General features: G+C 37.7%; 1 long non-coding RNA gene across 1 annotated transcript in view; it reads right to left on the bottom strand.

Moving 5' to 3' along the window:
* Positions 1–334: 334 nt before the first annotated feature.
* LOC107532858 (uncharacterized) overlaps positions 335–8,295 on the bottom strand; it is a 190,974-nt gene continuing 183,013 nt past the window's right edge. Inside the window, exon 3 of the long non-coding RNA XR_001602792.2 lies at positions 335–360. This is a non-coding gene — a long non-coding RNA (uncharacterized LOC107532858). The remainder of the gene's footprint in view (positions 361–8,295) is intronic.

Below are 8,295 nucleotides of genomic sequence, written 5' to 3'. Positions count from 1 at the left end.
GGGGGGAGAGATTAATGAAACAATTTATATGCACATACAGTATGCATAACCCACGGACACAGACAATAATGCAGTGAAGACTTCGGGGTGGGGTGGTAGTGGAGTGGAGACAATCAGTGGGGGGAAAATAGGGGACATCTATAATATTTTCAACAATAAAGATAAATTAAAAAAAAAAAAATCACAGAATGTGGCAGAACTAATCTAAGTACTTAGGCTGAACTCTTTACACTCCAAGGAAACTTAAAGCTATTTCCCCCCCTCTGCTCTGTATTAGACTTAACTTCACATCAGTTGGCTAAGAGGCTTACCTTAAATCCTTTGGCCGTGTTTCTCATAGGTTTAAATTATGCAGGTTGCCTGGAAGAGAAAGAACATGCATTTATCAAAGAAGAGATAGATCAAATAGCATGGGTTTTGTGTCAGACTTGAGGCTGAATCTTGGCTCAGCTGTTTACATGGGCAAGGCCCTTAAACTTCCAAAGCCTCTCCTTTCTCATACATTTAATGGAAGTACTAATACTTCATAGGACTGTATCGAGATAAAAGAAATACAAGAAGGGCTTAGCACAGTTCCTGGCAAATAAGAAATGGTAGATGATGCTCATCATGATAAATGTTAAATCTGTTTATAAATACTAAAGACAAAAACTGAGATTAACAAACTTTTTCTATAAACAGCAAGATAGTATATATATAGGTTTTTCGGATCAAACAGTTTCTGCCATACTTTGTTGTAGCACAAAAGTAGCCATAGAAAACAAAGAAATGAATGACTGTGGCTGTGTGCCAATAAAACGTTATTTATACAAATGGGAACTATATGCCCGGCCGGGCGTGGCTCAGTGGTTGAGCGTGGACCTAGGATCCAGGCTATCGGTGTTCGATTCCCGGTCAGGACACATGCCCGGGTTATGGGCTCGATCAATGACTCTCTCATCATTGATATTTCTATCTCTCTCTCTCCCTCTCCTTTCCTCTCTCTGAAATCAATAAAAATATATTTTTTTAAAAATGGGAACTATGTCAGATTTGGCCAATAGGTATAGTTTGCCCAACTGTGGGGTAAAGTGGCAAATGGATTAATTTTAAGAAAATAAAATTACAATACAAGTATGTGTCTAACAATCTTTAAATGAATTATGTCAAGAGATAGAGTGCAGTGTAATGATCTCCACAGGTAATTTCCAAATGTCTGGTTTGGTAGGCAAACCTCATAAACTTTAAATCACGTCATTCACAAGTCATCCTTTGTGTGGGATGGCATTTACCATTTTATGTCTGTTAATCATTTTTGTTGACTAAATTGCAAATGAAATCAGATGTTCAAATCATATGCTAGGGTGCATCAGGAAAATCGGATTCAGGAGATCCCTGTACATTGCATTTTACAACAAAATGAAATCCGCTACTGAAATGCAGCACAAATTTTCCTGTGAAGGGAGTCTTCGGGGATTTGGCTTTTCTGATTCACTGTAAAACTTTGCTGGGCCCACCTGAGTTAAAAACATGAAAGCCTGAGCTATTTGAATGGTGTGGTGCAGTTAATACAGCTATATTAATCTGAGTTTTGTACAAAACTTTTTGAAATTTGATTATATTTTTGCTAATCAGTTTATTTTCCTATGGGGAGTTTTTGTGCTATCAATTATAATTAGGTATGATCACATGGAATTCTGTTCAAACTGTGGAGGAAAAATATTCAATCAAAACAAAATTCAATCAGTTTATGTATACTGACCGTCTAAAAGAACTAGGTAAACACAATGGCTGTGATTCATCATTAACCAACTTAAATTAGCAATTTTATTAAATTGGCACCTCATACTCAAATCTGAACTTCATAGAATGGGAACTATGCCATTGAGCCCTCAAGGGGTTCTGCATTTTAGGCAAACTTGGTGTCTCCACCCTAGAATGGAACCTGATGGAGGCCTGCATTGTTGAGTTTTCATGCCAGACAGCTACTCTCACATCAAGAACAATAAAATATTCTCTGCGATTAGCTTTAAGCTGAATTGCTCACTTTGAAATTTGTTTATTATAAAACCTTTTTTCTCCTGCTTTACATGAAAATCCTAAAGTTTCCTTTGTTTCCTTTGTTATTACCCTCATGTTACTTCAAGACTCCAGAGGCCCGGGGTAGCTACCTTACCTTTGGACAAATGTGCTGGTCATAGTAAACCAAAAGGGGAAATTTTATTAATAGCTACTGGATCATAATGACTTGAACAGTCATATTGTACTATTAATTGTTTTGCCTACCCTTCCTAGTAGTGCTTGGAACTTATCCTAAAAGGGGACTTTATGGGCAGCAAATTTTTAAATTTTTTTGAAGAATCAAATAGTGAATTTGTCTTAAAGCTGCAAATGCATAGCAAGTGAACTCATTCTCTTTGGTGCATCTCTGTGAGGTGGCTGGTGAGGCAGATGGAGGTCATGGGGTATCTATGGTCTCCCAAGCTACCCTTTATCTTCACCATTATCCCTTCCAGCTCTTTCATTTCCCCAAAGTCCTTATGCCATCCACAGTCTTCTAACACAGAGACCGTATTATTCATGCCACACCACACAGGAAGTGTTGACAATTTCCTGCATGCTCCTTATTTTCTGTACATGGTAGAGCTTCTTGCTTTACTTTAAGGTAAAAAGGGGGAATAGGAGGAAATTCTATCCCACACAGGTTTTATGGAAGCTTATCTCTACTGAATATGCACCCATCAGTACCCACAGAGATGACCACACAATAGTTCTATTCAGGAATATTTACTGAAAATGAGAAAAAGGTAATTCAGCTTGTATACCAGTTAAATAGTGTTGTGAATTTGATGTGATGTAACTTTTCCTCTAGATTTTCTCCCAACTATTAAATAATATTCTGGAACTGACATAGCCTAACAGTAGACTTCTCTGTAGACATCTAATCTCTTCTTCCCACCTGATGCATAATAATTAAGGTATTAAAAAAAAAAAAAAAAAGCCTCTGTTTTCCTCCATTACAACATTCCATTCACAGAATTCTGGTCACCAAATGTGTGTGTGGTTGTTTTGTCCCCCACTCACACACACACCATGTAATCCTGTGACACCAGTTGTGTGTTCTACAATTTAATTCATTTCAGACACTACCTACCTAGAGCTCCATTACAAGAATGCCCCATTCCTCCACTTCATATGACAATCAAAAGTCCAGGTTATTAAGACCCACCCGCTATGAATCAGAGATTCCCACCACTCCCTCCTTGGGTTTCATTAATTTGCTAAAGCATCTCACAGAACTCAGGAAAAGTTTACTTACTAGATCACCAGTTTGTTATCAAAAGATATTACTCAGAAACAGCCAGATAGAAGATATGCAAAGAGCAAGGTATGTGCTTCCATGCACTACCTAGGTGCCACCTTCTTAGCTCCTCCTCATGTGCACCAGCCCAGAACTCTCTAAGCTCCATTTTTAGGGAATTTGTATGGCGTCTTCATTACATAGGCATGATTGATTAAATCATTGGCCACTGGTGACCGATTCAATCTCCAGGTCCTCTTCCCTCCTCAGAAGTCAGGTGATGGGGTTGAAAGTTCTAACCCTCTAATTACCTGACTGGTTCCCCTGGCAACCAACACCCATCTTATAGTTATCTGGAAGCTTTCAGAAAACCACTCAACTAATGTAACCTCAGGGGTGGTTAAAAGGGGATTATTATGAATAACAAGAGACACGTTTCACTTTTATCACTCTGGAGCTATTTCAGCAACTGGGAGCAAAGATTAAATATTATAACAAAAGATGCCTCTGTGGCTTTTGGCACCTAAGAAATTACAAGGGATGTAAGAACTCTATGCCAAGAACCATGGAAAAAGACCAAGATATATATTTCTTATTATAAAACACAGCATCTCAGATATTTTTCTACATTATAGTAAAAACATTATTCACTAAATTTAAATTAGCTATCAAGACTTAAAACTCAGTAGATTGCAAGTAAACATCCTGACTTAATTCTTTCTTAGAAAAGTAATATATCAAACAACATTGGTATGACCTTCCTTCTTGTTAATTTTAAGGGCATAAGTTTGTTTCAAGGGGGTAAGGGTTGGAGGAGGCTGTTGGTTCTAAAGATGGTCTACTTTTTGAGTCTTATACTGCAAAAAAAAAAAAAAAAAAGGCAGAAAAGAATTGATGGTCTTTGAGTAAAATTTCTACAGCACTTTGAGAGTTCATACTGTAAACTACTGTGATTTCATCAGTTTTCTTTTGTAATTAGAGATAGGGGTTCTCTCTTTTCCTACAGACATGAGATTTGACAGAAGACTTGTTTCTTTGGCATCAGCAATGACAGGAAATTCAACCACAGCAAGCAGAAATATGTGCGTGTTAACTGGTGGCCAAGGACACTACTGTGTAGCACATCCATGAGATACACTTGTAGATTCCCCAAGTCATTGGGGGTGAATGTGAGAATAGTTTTTGTTTCCAAAGAGAATTCCACAAAGAACTAATAATTATTATTCTTTTTTAAAAAAATGTACATGCTGATGTAACATAAGAAATTTTGGTTACTTGTGTTAAATTTCATATTATCTCATATAACTCTGATCAAAGGATTTCTTAAAGTCCTCAAAGTTGCAAAAGAGTACCTGATGCTATAAATAAATTAACTATTATTATTGTCACTACTGTTTTAGTATTATTTTTACATTTTTAAATGAAGAGAGTCTCTTGAACCTTTGTTGCTCGTGGATGAAACCCTTCTGTCATTTGAGGGAGTGAGGTTCTTGGGGCGCTGCTGAAAGAAGCACTTTTAGAAGCCCCCACAGGGGGGTGGAATGTGGAAGAAGGTTTTATTGGCATGAAGTTACATTTCTCTGGTCTCAATGTCCCATTTCTCCCAAGCCAGTCCTGAAAGAGGGGCAGCTGGGAGTTCAGCAGAGTCAGAAGCAGGGCCAGTGTCCAGAGCTTCTGCTCCATGTTGCAACTGGGTGTGGTTTAGCTTTGAGAGAAGATTAAAATCCATTAGTCCATGTGTGGAGTCCAACATGGCCCTGAGCGATGTGGGTGGAGGGGAGAGCACCCCCTGCAGCTGGAGTCCCAAGAAGGCCTGGTGCCCTGGAGCCAGGAGAGAGAGGAAGGGCCAAACTTCCTTTGTTTGGAAGTTTATATATTTAGACTACCCCAGGCTTCCAGTGGCCACAGCCGTCATGGCCAATTATGTTTCCAGGTGTGACTGACAGACAGTTAGCCTCCCACGTCACTCCGACCTTACCGGGCTTGCATCTAAATTGCCTTTGTCCGGCCTCTTCCCCCATTGATGAGCAGGAACAGACTTGGAGTGTTAAATGTAGCTTTTTGGCAAAGCTGTATAAATGGCGTGCCTATACTATTTGGTCTCCCCTTTCACTCCTTTCCTGTTAAATAATAGCCAGGTTATTACAGCGGCATCACCTTCAATCCTCAATGTTATTCTGTATTCAGAATGTTAACTTCCCCCCCCCCCCAAAATTATTACAACATAGACTTTATGGGCTAGATATTAAATTTTACAATAAAAGCTTTTAGTGCTTTTTGAATGAAGCCAATTTCAAGCCCCTACATCTTTTTGAGGTAAATTCTTACAAAGTGCAGTACTGAGTGCTTGAGATTATCTAATCAACACTTACACCCACTTTAACATCTTTAAGGACAGACTTGCCAACACCATGCTTATTAAGATATAGTTAGCATCATAATAGGATGAAAGAATGTAATAGCCTTTGAAAAACTTGGAATGCCAGTGGTATGACTTACCCAGACAGTCTCTGCTCTTAGCACTCCAACACATTAAACACACTAGCAGCTCACAGACAAGAACTGTTGAATAGAATTTCCTTTTCAAGCTTCCATCTTAGTCAGCTAAATAAAATGAAAATTATTTGTCATGCCACATAGATCAAACATGAACTGCTTGTAAAATAAATTACCTGTGAGGTCATTCTCAGGCCAAATATGATCCTGGAAAAAATGTGTATATGGAAAGATAATGCAAGTCAGTGAAAGGAATGGCTGATATCCAGAGGGAAGAACAAGTATTAAAAATTTTTCCAAGCTGGAAAAAATGAATAATGAAAAATGCCATTGCCTTTCATTTCCATTGACTCTCGTTTGAAGGCAAGAACTGTGTAGAGGTGCCTTCAATTAAAACTGCTGTTTCCTAGTCTGACTTCTGATTTAGATGCTCAAGTTTTGACAAAGAAGATGAGATCATTTTTCTGCTGAGGTCAGATGTTTCTGCACTTATATCTGGCCCTGGAGTTTATTCAAAGAATAGAAAATTTAATATCAAGTATCCATTTACTTAAAGTTGTTGTGAAGTATGCATGTGTGTATGTGTGATTGCATGTGTGCGTGGAGAAATTCATCTTACAAAAAGAATTTTTAAATGTTGAGGCTTTTGCTGTGCAGATTTTATACAATTTCTCCAGAAATTATTGCAATTTTTTTGTGCATGTCTCACCATCTGTGTCAAATGCCCCTGCAAGAGGAAGATGAGGACTGAAAATCACCTGTTGTATTCGGTGCCCTTCCACAGAACGCTTTAGTGGAGTGGTGGAGATGAAGGCTGCCTATCGCTGATTCAAAAGAGAATAGGAAATAAGAACTTTGGGACAGAGAGTAAAATACTTATGAGAATGAGGAATGAAGAAACGGAGCTGCTGCAGGATGCACATGTGAGGTAAAGGCAGAATTTTTCTCCTGACATGGGAGATAGTACACCCTGCTTATAAGAAAGGCAGTCTGATTGCACAAATGGAGGTTGTGATGGAGAAAGTGCTCCAGGGAGAGCAAACACGGGTGAGTGACGGTCACGGGCATGGCGGAGGTTGAGAGTGGAGTGGAAAATAAGTCATATTATCTGTGATCTTATCAAGTTTACATTCTCAGGTTCCTAACCCTAAATGTTATTGAAAGCACTTTGCATTATCAAAATTGAGATAGAAATCCTTTCTTTACTCTTGTAAAGTTACACCCCATTTAAAGAGCTGATAGTAGAATACAGCAGGGCCTAAAATTGAGGAACAGTTCCAGTTCCTCTTCTAAGTAAGTTTTGCTCAAAACCAGTGGAGTGCTGGTAAATTTTAACCACCAACTCTTGGGGGAGAAAAGCACCCTTATTATAATAATCACCAATTATTGTAGTGTCACCAGCTTTCAAAATTTTTGAATATTTAACAAGTAACTCTGACAAGTCCATAGGAGCTGGCTCCAGCACACCTTGTCAGTCATAACCTCAAATTTATAATCCCTGCCTTGACTCAAAGCTTCTTGGAGATAAAAAATTTGTCTGGTCCATCCTTCTATCACTTTAAACACTAAACATACCGATTTACTTAGTATAGCCATAATCTAAATATTTGGGGAAGAAAAGAAGGAATGTAGGACATATGCTCTGATAATTATCTGGGCTAAATGACATTTGTGCTCAACTATGCTTAGAAAAACACCTCACCATTCTACTGGCCTGGCTCTTGCCTCACACGTCATAGTTTAAATGTCACCTTGATTGAAAAGACTTTCTACCAATTATATACAAGTCGGTTTCACAATTATTTTATACCTCTGTACTCTGTAACTTTTTCTCATAGTACTCGTCACGATCTATCATTTTACACATTTGCTTATTTACTTATATATCTACATACTATAATCTCAAAATAGGACAGAGACCATGTTTACTTTATTCCCAAAGCATAACTAGCATTCAAAACAGTGCTTAACTTATAATATACACTTATAATATACAAAATGTTAATTTTTTTGGTAAATTATTTTGATATCTATAATATCATTATGATACTTTATGTGATTGTTATTTTGAAACTATACTTTTACATGGTTTTATATTCTAGATTGTTTCCATGATCTCTGTGCTTATATAAATTTACATATGCACACAGCCATACACACATGAAAGATGGAGGCAAATACAAGTAGACCAAGGCTTTTACTCATCCCCCTAGTAATCATGAGAGAGTGTGAATTTTGATATCATAATAAAATACCAAAGACCCTTTTCCTATGAAATCTACAGAGACCTCAAATTTATCCTATATCATACAGCGTTGCTTACCTATTTCTATGCCCTTTGCTTACGCTGTTTCCTCTTCTTGGAACATTCTCTTCAGTCTCCATCCATCAAAATTTTATTATCCAACAAATTTCATTTCTACTGTCCTCCCTAACCTTGAAGTGTTTCTCATTTTCACATGTCACTTTTTTTAAAAAATATATCTTTATTGATTTCAGAGAAAGGAAAGGAGAGGGAG

The sequence above is a fragment of the Miniopterus natalensis genome, chromosome 5 (genome assembly GCF_054644295.1).
Source record: "Miniopterus natalensis isolate mMinNat1 chromosome 5, mMinNat1.hap1, whole genome shotgun sequence".
Lineage (NCBI taxonomy): Eukaryota > Metazoa > Chordata > Mammalia > Chiroptera > Miniopteridae > Miniopterus > Miniopterus natalensis.
This window is presented reverse-complemented; position numbering and strand designations above follow the sequence as displayed.